We start from the raw sequence: 14014 nt of genomic DNA, 5'->3' as shown, positions 1-14014 counted from the left end.
GTGCAATGGGCAGTAACTTCATCCAGAATGATTATACCAGCTTTAAAGGTAGATTGTACGTACATAAAGCAGCGCGATCAGTTTCTAGCATATAGTCCGTGATGTTGCAAATGAGTTTGTGTCTTGAGATCCAACTCTTTATATCACAAAAGCTCTTTAATGCCCTCCGTTTCTTAAACATTTAGTATAAAGTTACAGCTTCATTTATTCTTTTCTACTAAAATTGCCGCTTGCTCTATTTGAATAAAGAACTGGCTATTTCTTCAGTTGTGCGAAAAAGTGAATGGGTAGTGTCTTTACAAGAATTACAGGAAAAAAACGTTGGTAAATGTACTTGAAAAGAGATAGGAAAATATGTGAAAAGAATTAACTAGGAAAATGCCTTAGGGTAAATTATGAAGGAGAAAATTGTAGCTATCCTTTTCTGTTGAGCAAACAAGAAAATGTAGTGAATGAAATGAATATAAATCTCTTGGAAAAAAGAAATTTATCTGAGACCCCCGAAAATTTTATTTGAAACTTGTTCTGAATATAGAAAAGAACATATTCTGAATCATACACAAGGTGAGCTTAATTTAAAATGAATACCAACAACCCTCCCCAAGGCAGAAATATCCCCAAATTATATCTCCTCATGTAAATGGAGGCTTTGCAGTATTTAGGATGCAGTGATATTTCTAATAATTGCTTATAATGTAGATACCGAATCACTTAATTGGTTTTGTTTAAAACAGTATAAAGTATTAAAATACTTAACATGAGAAAAGAAGATATCTTTTTTGTACGTTTATTCATTTTAAGAGAGAGTGAGCGGGGGGGGGGTGTGGAGGTGCGGGGGCAGGGGGTGTGGAGGTGCAGGGGGCAGAGAGAGAGGGAGAGCAAGAATCGCAGGCGGGCTCTGCACTGTCAGCACAGAGTCTGATGCAGGGCTCGAACTCACGAAACGTGAGATCATGACCTGAGCCGAAATCAAGAGTTGGATGCCTAAATGACTGAGTCACCCAGATGCCCCAAAAGAAGGTATCTTTGAATTAGCTTCATTTCTCCTTGATAAATAAAAAAAAGAAAGGAGTACTTTTATGTACTTTACAACAGATAATGGAAATTTTTAATTTCAATGTTAAAAAATTTTCTACCAAAAAATGAGATGAGTTTCAATTAATGGAAACCTATAATTAGAAAATTTACCTTTCTTAAATCTCATAGCCTCACAGTAATGTGTCTAAGTGCTTTTGACCTATATGCAATATCTAAGTAGATTTGTGACTGTCAGTAGTGAAAGACAGCATGCTTAAAACTTTATTTTAAACTTATTTTTTAACATGCCGACTACAGAAGTAGCAGATCATGCATTTAAATATGTAACACATTTGATTAAACTATAATGTGCCGTAGAGTAGCTTTTGTACTTTCTTTGAAATATCATTTGAAAAAATATTAAGTCTAACTTATTTTATCAAATGCTAAACATCAGGATGTTATTAATGATTTCTGAGCTTAAGGGAAAAGCTATTTTCCTTTCTCACTCATGATCTCAATGATCTCACTCACTATCTCAATGATATCAATGTAGAAATATTCCTTAATAAACTCTCCTTAGAGCGCTCTGGGTAGGATTAAATGTTTGGTGACCAGGAGTTAAAGTGTTGTTGTTGTTGTTGTTGTTGTTGTTGTTGTTGTTTTTACCAGACCAGGTTTGGGATGCTGTCCAAACCTTGGAGGTGGATCTTCATCATTGCATAAAACTCTGTGAGCTTGAAAAATGACAGTCCAAGACATGCTGTGTAGAGGCAAATGCATCAGGTTGTCCTGATGCTTTAAAAGGAGCGGACTGATGATGCTTTGACACTGGTTCACATTAGATCCCATCAACTGATTTGCTCCATACAATGAATAAGGATCTGTATAATTTATTAAGTGCTACAGGGAGACTCTTTGCTAGGGCTTTACATGTATCTTCTCACAAAGGTCGTAACTAACCTATTACTAAGTGTGTACTGTAAATTAAAATTTGGGTAGAGGGGAGGTATCCCTTCCCAATAGTTTTGGAATATTGTGTTGATCAGGGAATGCAATGCTGGTGTCTGGTGTTCTCACTGGTTTTTATTTTGTGGAGATAGTCCACACAACACTCTGGGCTAAAATTCCCAAGTTAGGAAATGAACTAAATATAAAGGCCAATTAAGACCTTGTGCATAGACAGCCTTCCTTTTCTTCAGCTTCCTAAGGGGTGAAATATCTCAGACTGAACTATCCTATTAACCCAAACTCCTAACCTTACTAACCAAAAATTTCTTAAAGCATTGACAAGTGCTTGAATATTAGCGATTCTGGTGTAGAGCGACATAGATCATATCTTTTGTTCTGCTTGTATGGTTGAAAACGCGTTGTCTGCAATAAGATTCTTAAGCTAACACTGTACTCGATAACTCTACAAACTTGAGCAAATTACTTAACTTTGTTGTCTCATATTTCTTACCCATAAAATTGGAATAAGAATAGTACTACCTCATAAACTTGTTTGGAGGATTGAAGTCTTAATAAATGCCAATGTTCTTGGAACAATGCCTGGAAAGAGGTAACAATACATGTTAATTATCATTATTGTTACTGTTTTCCTTGTTATTTGCTCAGATATAGGTTGTCCGTATACCTTACCGAGGCAGTTCAGTCGACCTAAGGGGGGGAGCATCAGTCCACACAACCAGTTGGCACAGGAATGTTTACTTCGAGTTTGGTTATTTTCTCATTGTGTCAAAGAATAACAAACAGCATAATCTCTATTCTCTTAACTTCCTCAGGCCTCTGATCTTCCCATAGTCACAGCAAAGTAGGATCTGAATGGCTTTCATCTAGTTTGTCTTGGTAATAGACCCACAGTCCATCAAGAAACAAATGCCATTCTATGGCCCTAGTTAAACAGAATTCATGATTGTTTTTTCCCCCAGGACTGCATTGCAACCACAGATGAGAATGGCAGACTGCCAGCGGGCCCTGCCAGCTGGCTTTCTACTGCACTCTGGGTTTTGGAGAACAGGAGCACAGATATTTTTGATTCTGCAGGCCAATTCAAGCACAATTTACAATGGGGAAGAAAACCTTTAACAGCAATTTCACACGCACTGAAGTTATGTCTTTAACACTAAAAAACGCCTTTTCTTTACATACATTGTTTCAAAATGGATACCAGTAAATTAGCAGCTAAAACTGGACATGTATAAAAGAGCATGTTTTCCAGCAGTTAATTGCAGACCCTATAATGATACAAAATGATGAGACCATTGATGGGGAATTGTTCCATTCATTCCTTCTTTTACTCATCTCTTCAGTACATATTTTGTGAGTGCCTACTCCATGCCCGGTACTTAGCATAAGACTGCATTTACTTCATTATTGATGGCTTTGAGTTGACAGAATCTGTGATACTATTACTTATACTACATTAACACTAGAAAATGTTGCTCACTAAATATCACCATTTTCAAATAAAATTTGAGATTACAATTTGGCATTTCACAATTAATATTTGAGGTTATTGATGGTTCTCTCATGATTATCTCTAGTGTAGGACTTTGCCTTGTCTTCCAGTATATTCTTAGAGCTACAGCACTGTCCAGCACAAGTTAAAAGCGCAATACAAAAAACAACTGAATGAATAATTATGACAATCTAATCTAATGATGAAAAGCTATAAACCCTGGAAAATGTGTTTTTATTTCATAATCTAGGTGGTAGTCTACAGATACAATTTTTCTTCAGATTTAAAAATGTATTTTATATATTAAACATATTAATGTATTATATGGTAAAAGATGTGTATCTATAAGTGTGGGTAAAGATGTGTACTACCTATACCATTTAAAAGTTTTAAAAATATACTTATGAAATGATATTTTTCCTATAAAAAAGTTTTTTTCATTTTTGCTTCCTTCCTATCCAACATTTTTCTCTTTGAAACTTAATGTAGCTCTTAAAAATGTTCTGTCCTCTGTTTAATCTGCAGACTTAATATAATTGGATTTTTTTGAACCTGGCTCTTAAAACACTGTGTGAAAAATATTTCTCTAATATTCTTAGTTCAATATGCTTTATATTTTATCAATGCTTTTTAATGAAACTCCCAAAATAATTTTATATCTAGATTACTTTATAGGTAAGATGGAATATTTTCCCAATATAAAGACCTTTTGAAGGAAGTCATTAATTTTGTATAATTGAATTTAGCTCTTAGTTTTTATTTTTTATCAATGTTACCTTTAGAAACACAAATTAAGAAAATCATGTGAATAGACTCCTATCTAAATTAAAAATATCATTATCTTATTAATTGTAATTGTAGTTCAGTAAGACCAAACACAAATGTGACAAAACAAGTTGAATAAATGGTCTTTGGAAGTTGCTAATAGATCCGCTGGTTATGATTGAGAAGCAATGGATAAGGATAGCTATATTTCCATAGTTTTCTGGCAAAAGAAATGTTCTGATGGGGAAAAGATACTGAAAATATGTTTATTTACTCTTCCTTTAGTCAACAAATCTCACTTTGGCCACTTCTGTAACTAGGGCTAGATTGGTGAGCCAGCTAGACAACATACTACTCTCGTGGAATTTACATTCAAGAAGAGACGGCAGACATTAATAAGTACATAAGTAAACATGGTGAAATCAAGTGGATTTGAGTGTGAGAAGAAAATAACAAGGGCTACAGAATGACTGTAGAGAGATACGGCCAATTTTGGTTGAATAGTCAAGAAACTTTCATTTGACCTGGGACCAAAATGACAAGATGCCAGCCATTGGGAGATCTGTGTCAGACGCTCTAGGCAAAAGAAAGAGCTAATGTCCAGGGGAGAGGCTTGAGTGTGGTGTGTAAGGGATGGAAAGAAGGCATGTTTGGAGAATGTGGAACTAGGGAAAGGATGGGAGAGGAGGTTAGCAATAATAAGTAACACCTTGTGAGACCTTGAAAGCCATGGGCAGAGTTGAGATACATTCATGATTCTTAATGTAAATACTCAACACTGTCAAAACACACATAATTTTTAATGTGGTTTATCAGAACATGGGAAGGCAGTTAAAATCACTTGACCTATTTTCTTTCTCATCCATTTGCACAGATTACATTTTTAAGTTCTTTTATAGTAAAATCACTTAATTAGACATGCAATTTACTTATTCGTTTATGTGTTTATTTACTGACTTACTATGCTGTGCCTTTTATTCCCATGATTTATTTATTCCATACCTGGAATAAGGTAGCTTGTATCTGGAAGCTTGTATCTCCTGTTCCTCTTCACCCATGTTTGCCCATCCTCCTGTTCCACTCCCTTTTGGTAACCATCTGTCTGTTCTCTGTAGTTCTGATTCTGGTTGGTTGGTTGATTTTTTTAGATTGCACATATGACTGAAATCCTATGGTATTTGTCTTTCTCAGTCTGATTTATTTCACTTAGCATAATACCTTCTAGGTCCATCCATGTTCACAAAGGGCATGATCTCATCCCTTTTTATGGCTGAGTGATACTATATATATATATATATGTATATATATACACACACACACACACACACACACATATATATACATGTATATATACATATATATGTATACGTGTATACATATATACATATATGTATACATATAAACATTTATAATTGTATATACAATTATACATATATACATTGTATATACAATTATACAATCGTATACATATACATTGTATATACAATTATACATATATACATATACATTGTATATACAATTATACATATATACATATACATTGTATATACAATTATACATATATACATATACATTGTATATACAATTATACATATATACATATACATTGTATATACAATTATACATATATACATATATGTATACACACACACACATATATATAGCATCACACACATATCATATCTTCTTTATGCATTTGTCTGTTGATGGACAGATGGATGGTTAGGTTGTTTTCGCATCTTGGGTATTATAAACAATGCTGCAATAAACATAGGGGTGAATATATCTTTGCTAAAATCAGTGCTTTTATCTTTGCTAAAATCAGTGCTTTTGTATTTTTTTAGGTAAATAGTCAGAAGTAGAATTATTGAATCATATAGTATTTCTATTTTTAATTTTTTGAGGAACCTCCATACCATTTTCTACATCAACTATACCAATCTACATTCCCAACGACAGTGTATGCTGGTTCCTTTTCTTCCATATCCTAACACTTGTTGTTTCTTGTCTTTTTAATTTTAGCCATTCTAACAGGTGTAAGATGATATTTCATTGTGATTTTGATTTGCATATCCCTGATATTTTGTGATGTTGAATGTCTCTTCATGTGACTGTTGGCTATCTGTACGTCTTTTTTGACAAATGTCTATTCAGTTCCTCTGCCCATTTTTAATTGGATAATTTGTTGGTCTTTTTTTTTTTTTTTGGTGATGAGTTGTGTAAATTATTCATGTATTTGGATGTTAACCCCTTATAAATGGGTATATCATTTAGAAATATTTTCTCCACTTAGTAGATTGCCTTTCTGTTTTGTTGATGGTTTCCTTCATTGTGCTGAAGTTTGTTTTTTTTTGTTTTTTTTTTGTTTTTTTTTTTTTAATGTAGTCCCAATAGTTTATTTTTGCTTTTGTTTCCCTTGAATTGGGAGACATATCTAGAAAGATGTTGCTCTGGCCAATTTCAGAGAAATCACTAACTATGTTCTCTTCTAGGAATATATGGTTTCAGATTTCTTAGGTCTTTAATCCATTTTAAGTGTATTTTTATGTACAGTGTAAGAAAGTGGTCCAGTTTCATTCTTTTATACTGTAGCCGCCCAGTTTGTCCACATCTCCAATGCATTTATTTAACTATATCCTTCCTATATAAGAACTTTACACACTATTTTTAAAGGTGTATGTATGTCTATCTGTCTGACTTGATACTAATCCTTTGCTTCTAACTAGAAAGAATGGTCATGAACAATGTTTTCCAATTCAATTATTTAACTATCAACACTTTTCATGGTGATAAAATTTTGTATCTTCCAATACCAGGAACTTTGAATTGATTTGGATCTCTTCAAATAATTTTTCCTAAAAACAGATAGACTTCTTACTCAACTGATGAAAATTAAAGTTGGTTACCAAGTTTTTGAGATATTATTTTGGCCTAGTCTTTTCCTTTTATTTTCCAGACATGAATATCTGCCAAGGAAACACTATATTTAAACCCCTGAGAAGTTCAAAAGGGATTGGAGACAGCAAAGGGAGTTCTTTTATATTTCAATATCCTCTGTAATTAACATTTATGTCTCAGCATTAATGGAACTAAGCTTTTGCCCACTTTTTATTTTTAGTGTAGTGGTGAGGCGATTATTATTTGTGAGAAAGGACAGTCTAGCTGTTAAAAGTAACACAAGTGTAAATTGGAGGGTAATTGGAAGAGATAATTTGCTGTTAGGAAAACATGTCCAAATATTTGTTTGTGTAGTTGTTGACAAAATGGTGATCATCAGGCCAAACAAATTCTCCTTCACAACCACCAATCGGTTGTTGTTGAATGTTGCCTTCACAATACTCGTGTGATTACATTCCATCATACATGCTTGGAACTGAATTTTAAAATGGAGAATATTCTTAATGAAAGAAATGTGGGTGCTGCTTCTTTACCTCTACATCCTAAAAATTAGTCTAGTTGTGTGCTTTAATCAATCCTTATTAACTCTGATCATATAATGATATTTAATCTTAACATTACGTGTGTAACTATGCCCATTGATTGTTGGAAAAGAAAAATCTGTGTAAGAACATATATTTTCCAGGACCCAAGTGAACGCAAGATCAACATGCAACAGTAGTGAAAACATAAAGGGTAATTTAGGAATCTCTCTGAAGCCACTATATCAGGCCAATAGTTTGCAACACTTTATATACATCCACTTCCTGAAGTGTTATTGATGTATAAACTATGAAGCGAAATGGCACAGGTAATATAAACTAACAGACTAACTAAAATTACTGAACAGTAAAAGCAATACTTTATCATTTGTAATACCAGTCACTGAAATTTAGAAAAATTATTAACAAATATTGACATTATTGACTTTTCCCTCAGAAATAATCCATTTTTCTAGAAAGTTGAAGAGCAAGAGCTGGTTAAAAACAAAATAAACATCACTAACTATTTATCAAGTAAAGATACATAAGAAATTTAAATATATTTTCCATCTATGTAGGCACATTAATCCTAAAATGCTACGTAAGGTAATAGTTGAATATTTCGCTGGTAACAATACATAAGGTAATAGTTGAATATTTCATTGGTAACTATTTGTTTTGCGTGAATTGTATTACATGTTTTGCGTAATTATATATTTTCCCCTTCAGGGGAATCATATTTTATCTTCTGATGGTCATGGAATTTGTAGCCTGCACCAAAAGAGCATGTCTTATCTTAAGAAATTATCAATAATTTGAAGTCTCAAGTAAGTGCTGATGTACCCAGTATACAATATTTGGTGTATTCAGGTTTTTAAAGGTAATTTGTGGGATTGTATCATAAAACAGACACTTTGAAACTCAGATTTTATTATCTAAACCCTAGAAACATAAATACTAGGAGCTGAATTGGGGATAAAATATTCAAGCAACTGGATTTGGCCAGAATTGTACAGAATCAATTCTCAACTCAGAGAATTGAAAATGGCATTCAGTATTAAAGTAGTATGGTAGTTCAAAGCTGAAAGTAAGTGATAAAATTGCTGAATCTCAAGTCAGTCTTTCAAAGTAAATTTGGATACATCTTTTGCATTTTATATCAAAAAAGTAGGGAAAAGAATCAAAAATTTAATTATTTTGCAATAAATTATGTATAGAAAATAATAGGTGTCTGTTTTTGCATTAGTTAAATCTTTTTGTTTATTGGTTAAAGTGCTACATAAATATAACAATTTGAAAAATTGCTGAGTGAAAGTGATATTTAGGATATTCTTAAGTTATAGGTATCGGTTTATATATACATATATATTAAAAATTCTCATAATCTTGAATGGCAAATAGCGCTTCACATGTTATAATTTAACTGAAAAATATTTAACATAAATAGTAATACATAAATGTATATATAAATATGACAAGATTTTTATAATCTCAGCATATTTTTTTAAAAAATCTTTGCATCCTTTAAGCTAGGAGGCAATAATGATACTCCCCTCATTTTCTTTTTCTAGTTAAAGAATCACCAAATGTGTTATAAGTATACTTATTTTACTGCACTTCACTTTATTGTGCTTCACACATACTGTGTTTTGTTTTTTTGTTTTGTTTTGTTTTTACAAATTGAAGGTTTGTGGCAACCCTGTGATAAGCAGGTCTATCAGTGCCATTTTTCCCACAGTATGTGTTCACTTTGTGTCTTTGTGTCACATTCTGGTAATTTTTGCAATATTTTCGTTATTATATTTGTTTTGGCAATCTGTGATCAATGACCTTTGATGTTACTACCATAATTATTTTGGGGCCTCACAGACGGCACACATGTAAGATGGCACATCTTCTTGATAAACGTTGTGTGTGTTCTGACTGCTCCACCAACCAGCTGTTCTCCCCATCTTTTTCTCTCATTTTCCTCCATATTAGCTGAGACACAGCAATGTCTACATTTAGCCAATTAATAATGCTACAAAGGCCTCTAGGTGTTTCAAGTGAAAGGAAGAGTTGCAAGTCTCTTACTTTAAATCGAAAGTTAGAAATGATGGAGCTTAGTGAGGAAGCAAGTTGAAAGCCAAGATCATGGGAAACCTGGGCCTCTTGCTCCAAAGAGTTAGCCATGTTGTGAACACAAAGGAACAGGTCTTAAAGGAAATTAAAAGTGCTATTCCATTGAACACATAAGAAAGTAAACAACAACAACAACAAAACAAATAGTTTTATTGTGGATATGGAGAAAATTAGAATGTTCTGGATAGAAGATCAACATTTCTACAACATTTCCTTAGGCCAAAGCCTAATCCAAAGCAAGGTCCTAGCTCTTCTTCAGTTCTGTGATTGCTGAGAGAGGTGAGGAAGCTGCAGATGGAAAGTTTGAAGCTAGCAGAGCTTGGTTCATAAGGTTTAAAGAAGCCATCTCTAGAACATAAAAGAGCAAGGGGAAGCAGCAAATGCTGATGTAGAAGATGCAGCAAGTTATACAGAAGATGTCACTAAGATAATGAAGGTGGCTACACTAAACAACAGGTTTTCAATGTAGATAAAACAGCCCTATATTGGAAGAAGATGCTATCTAGGACTTTAACAGCCAGAGAGGAGAAGCCACTGGCTTCAAAGGACAGGCTGACTCTCATGTTAGGGGTTAATGCAGCTGGTGACTTTAAGTGGAAGTCAGTACTCTTGTACCATTCCAAAAACCCTAGCGCCCTTAAAAATTATGCTAATTCTACTCTGCCTATGTTCTGTAAATGGAACAACACAGCCTGGATGACAGCACATCTGTTTACAACATTTACTGAATATTTGAAGCCCGCTGTTGAGACATAATGCTCAGAGAAGAAGCTGTCATCGAGAGTGATTCCTCTGATGAATCTGGGCAAGGTAAATTGAAAACCTCCTGAAAAGGATTCACCATTCTAAATACCATTAAGAACATTTATGATTCATGAGGAGAGGTCAAAGTATCACCATTAATAGGAATTTGGAATAAGTTGGTTACCACCAATGTCATGGATAACTTGGGAGAGGTTCAAGCCTTCAATGGAGGAAATAACTGCACATGTGGTGGAAATAGCAAAGAACCAGAAGTAGAGCCTGAAGATGGGACTAAATTGCTGCAATCTCATGATAAAACTTTAAAAGATGAGGAGTTGCTTCTGATGGATGAACAAAAAAAGTGGTTTCTTGAGACCGAATTTACTCTTGGTGAAGATGCCGTGAAGACCATTGAAATGACAACAAAGGATTTAGAATACTACATAAACTAAGTTGATAAAGCAACAGTGTGGTTTGAGAAAATTGACTTCAATTTTCAAGTTGACTTTCAATTTCAATTGACTTTCAGTTTTTCTACTGTGAGTAAAATGCTATCAAACAACATGGCTTGATACACAGAAATCATTCATGAAGAGTCAACTGATGTGGCAAACTTCACTGCTGTCTTATTTTAAGAAGTTGCCACAGTCATTCCAACCTTCAGCAACCGCTACGCTGATCATACAGCGGCCATCAACATCAAGGCAAGACGCTTCACCAGCAAAAAAGACTATGATTTGTTGAAAGCTCAGATGATGGTTAGCAGTTTATAGCAATGAAGTATTTTTTCAATTATGGTATATACATTGTTTTTTAGATGCAATGCTATTTCATGTTTAATAGACTACATTGTAGTATAAACATAACTTTTATATGCACTCAATAATCAGAAACTATATTTGATTCATTGTAATATTTGCTTTTCTGCAGAATCAAACCCACAGTATCTCTGAGATATGCCTATATATCACCTGATACATGAACGTGATCTGTCTGATCAGTGGAGCTAAATAATAAGTAAAAAATAATAATTTGAATAGTTATGCATAAAAGTTTCACAATCTCAATTAATTAAAATTTAGTTAAAAATCAAATTTATCAATCTCTTTTTTTTAATTAAGTGTTACAATTTGAAAAGAAAAATGCAAATACTGGTGTGTATTAAACTTTAATTAATCTTTTCATAGAGGAGTTGGTCTATAAAGTAAAAATTCAATTCAGTTGTTATCATCTTGTGACTGGGACCTTAAAATAATTGTATGTTAGCATATGTGATTCATCCATTAGGAAGCTAATGCAAAGTTGAGATTGTGTTGTAGATGGCCACCATTACCCCATAAAAAATATAAAAATTTAATTGTTCATACATAAATAATGCACACCTATTCTGAGCAAATTAATATATTGGATCTATGGTAAAGAAAATCAGTGGATCTAAATGTTGGCATGCTCCATTTCGTTAATTATTCTCAAAAATTGTGACAAAAAGAAGGTAGTAGATGTGTGCAATACTATGATAAGCAAATAAAAATCCTCAATTTTAATTCTTCATATTAAAAGCATACAGAATTCCACAAATTACCAGGGATGTTAACAGAAGAAAAAGAGAGTTCTTGTTTAAATGAGACTGTATTTATTTTTAAAATTTGTTTTCACTTAATAAAGATAATGATATTAGTATGTATTATTGATCACTGAGCACTTTGTATGAGCCAGGTGTTCCAGGTGTTGCTCTAAACTCATTATTGCTCGGAACACTTAAAAGACAGGTGTGTGTGTTAATTTACATTAGGCAAATAAAGCATGCAAAGGTTAAGTACAGTTGAAGCAGTTTTCAAAATTGCTCATATGTTCATATGTTACAATTAGATCAATTTATGTTAATCTAAAGAAAAATACTTTATTTCCCCAAATTGGCTAATTTTTTATAATTTGTTAATAACATTTGAAAATCATTTACATTTTTTGACTTGAAAGAATAAGTCACTTTTCATCTTTCTGTGAAGCCCCTTAAATACTAATGAAATCTTGCAAAAATAGAGTATATCAAGAGATTACAGATTATTCAGATTTTGTTTACATTATTAAATGAGAGAATCAATGGATCGCTATTTTTCCGTTCTAAAAATGCTTTGTACCTAATGGCATATTGCATAATGTAATACAGTAAGTAATATAGCAAAATAAGGTCAGAAATCATAGAAAAAGAATGGCAATTGTATTATTTCCCTGAAAAGTGAATACTGCACTTTAAGAACTGTAATAGAGAAAGCAGTAGCTCTCTATTTTCAATGTAAAAGCAGACTACATAAACACTGTTAACTATAAGAATACTAAAATAATTAAAACTACGTTTAATTCTTAAAGGTAACATAATAAAATGAGGGTTTTCAAAGAAATTTTATATCACTCACAGTGGTTTAGATTCAGTGTGACATTGGACCTATTAGGTAGGCATTAAATGTCTTTATGTCTTATAAATTCCATGACAGCTTTAAGCCTTAGTGCATGTAAAACATGTACAGCCGTTTTTTCGAAAACTGTTATTCTTTAGGTACCCCAAATAGTTGTTCAGCTTCTCTTAGGGAGATAGAATCATCGTTCAAGGTCTCCTACTTCAGACAAAAAAAAAAAAAAAAAAAAAAAAAGCTAAATTTAGCTGGTAAAAATAAGAGTGCCGGATACTTTGACAGTTTCTTAATATGAAGTAAATACACAGGCAACTTTTTCATAGAAGCGTATAAACTCTGTTACCATTCATATGGCCTCTGAGAACAGGCTTGTTCAACAGAGCATCAAGTTCTTTGAAAGCTTACTTACTTGAAGTTCTAATTATCATGAAAGTAAATTCTATCTGTGATTAATTTTTATTAATAAAGAAAAGTCAAGGGATGCCTGGGTGGCTCAGTCTAAGGTTAAGCATCCAATTTCGGCTCAGGTCATGATCTTACGGTTCTTGAGTTCAAACTCCACATTGGCTCTCTGCTGTCCGCACAGAGCTCATTTTGGATCCTGTGTCCTCCTCTCTTTCTACTGCTCCCCCGACTTTCATGTGCTCTCTCTCTCTCTCTCTCTCTCTCAAATAAAAAAAAAAAATATATTAAAAAAGAAAGAAAATTCAAGATCTATTATATTTGCTTAAAAATATGCCTTTTTAGATTTTAAAGGATAAATCTTGTATGTAGTTTTTATTTATGTATGCTTACTTCCACAAGTAGCATTCTTATCTGGCAGGGCCTGAATGAACTCTAAAGTTAACATGCCTGTTAGCTTTATAAAACCTACAATACGGTTTCACACAAAAGTTGCTTACTTCAAAAAGCAAAATCTGAGTTGCCATCATGTTGGAGTAGATGCTTCACTATAGAAGAAATGGCTTAAAATGATAATAGGATTAGGAAGGGGAAATTTTCTAGATGGAAAATTATTTATAGTGGGGTCCCTACGTGAAATGATTGTGCTCACAGAGAGATAGCTGTGTTACTAA

At 33.1% G+C, this 14014-nt stretch overlaps 1 protein-coding gene across 5 annotated transcripts in view; it reads left to right on the top strand.

The window, feature by feature from the left end:
* The window catches only part of SYT1 (synaptotagmin 1), a 543967-nt gene that overhangs the window by 30734 nt on the left and 499219 nt on the right, over positions 1–14014 (top strand). The gene's annotated exons all lie outside the window — the stretch shown is intronic.

The sequence above is a fragment of the Panthera pardus genome, unplaced genomic scaffold, assembly GCF_024362965.1.
Source record: "Panthera pardus isolate Hobbes unplaced genomic scaffold, ASM2436296v1 HiC_scaffold_6, whole genome shotgun sequence".
In the NCBI taxonomy this organism is placed as follows: domain Eukaryota; kingdom Metazoa; phylum Chordata; class Mammalia; order Carnivora; family Felidae; genus Panthera; species Panthera pardus.
Note: the sequence above shows the minus strand (reverse complement) of the source record. Positions and strands in the feature narration are given on the sequence as shown.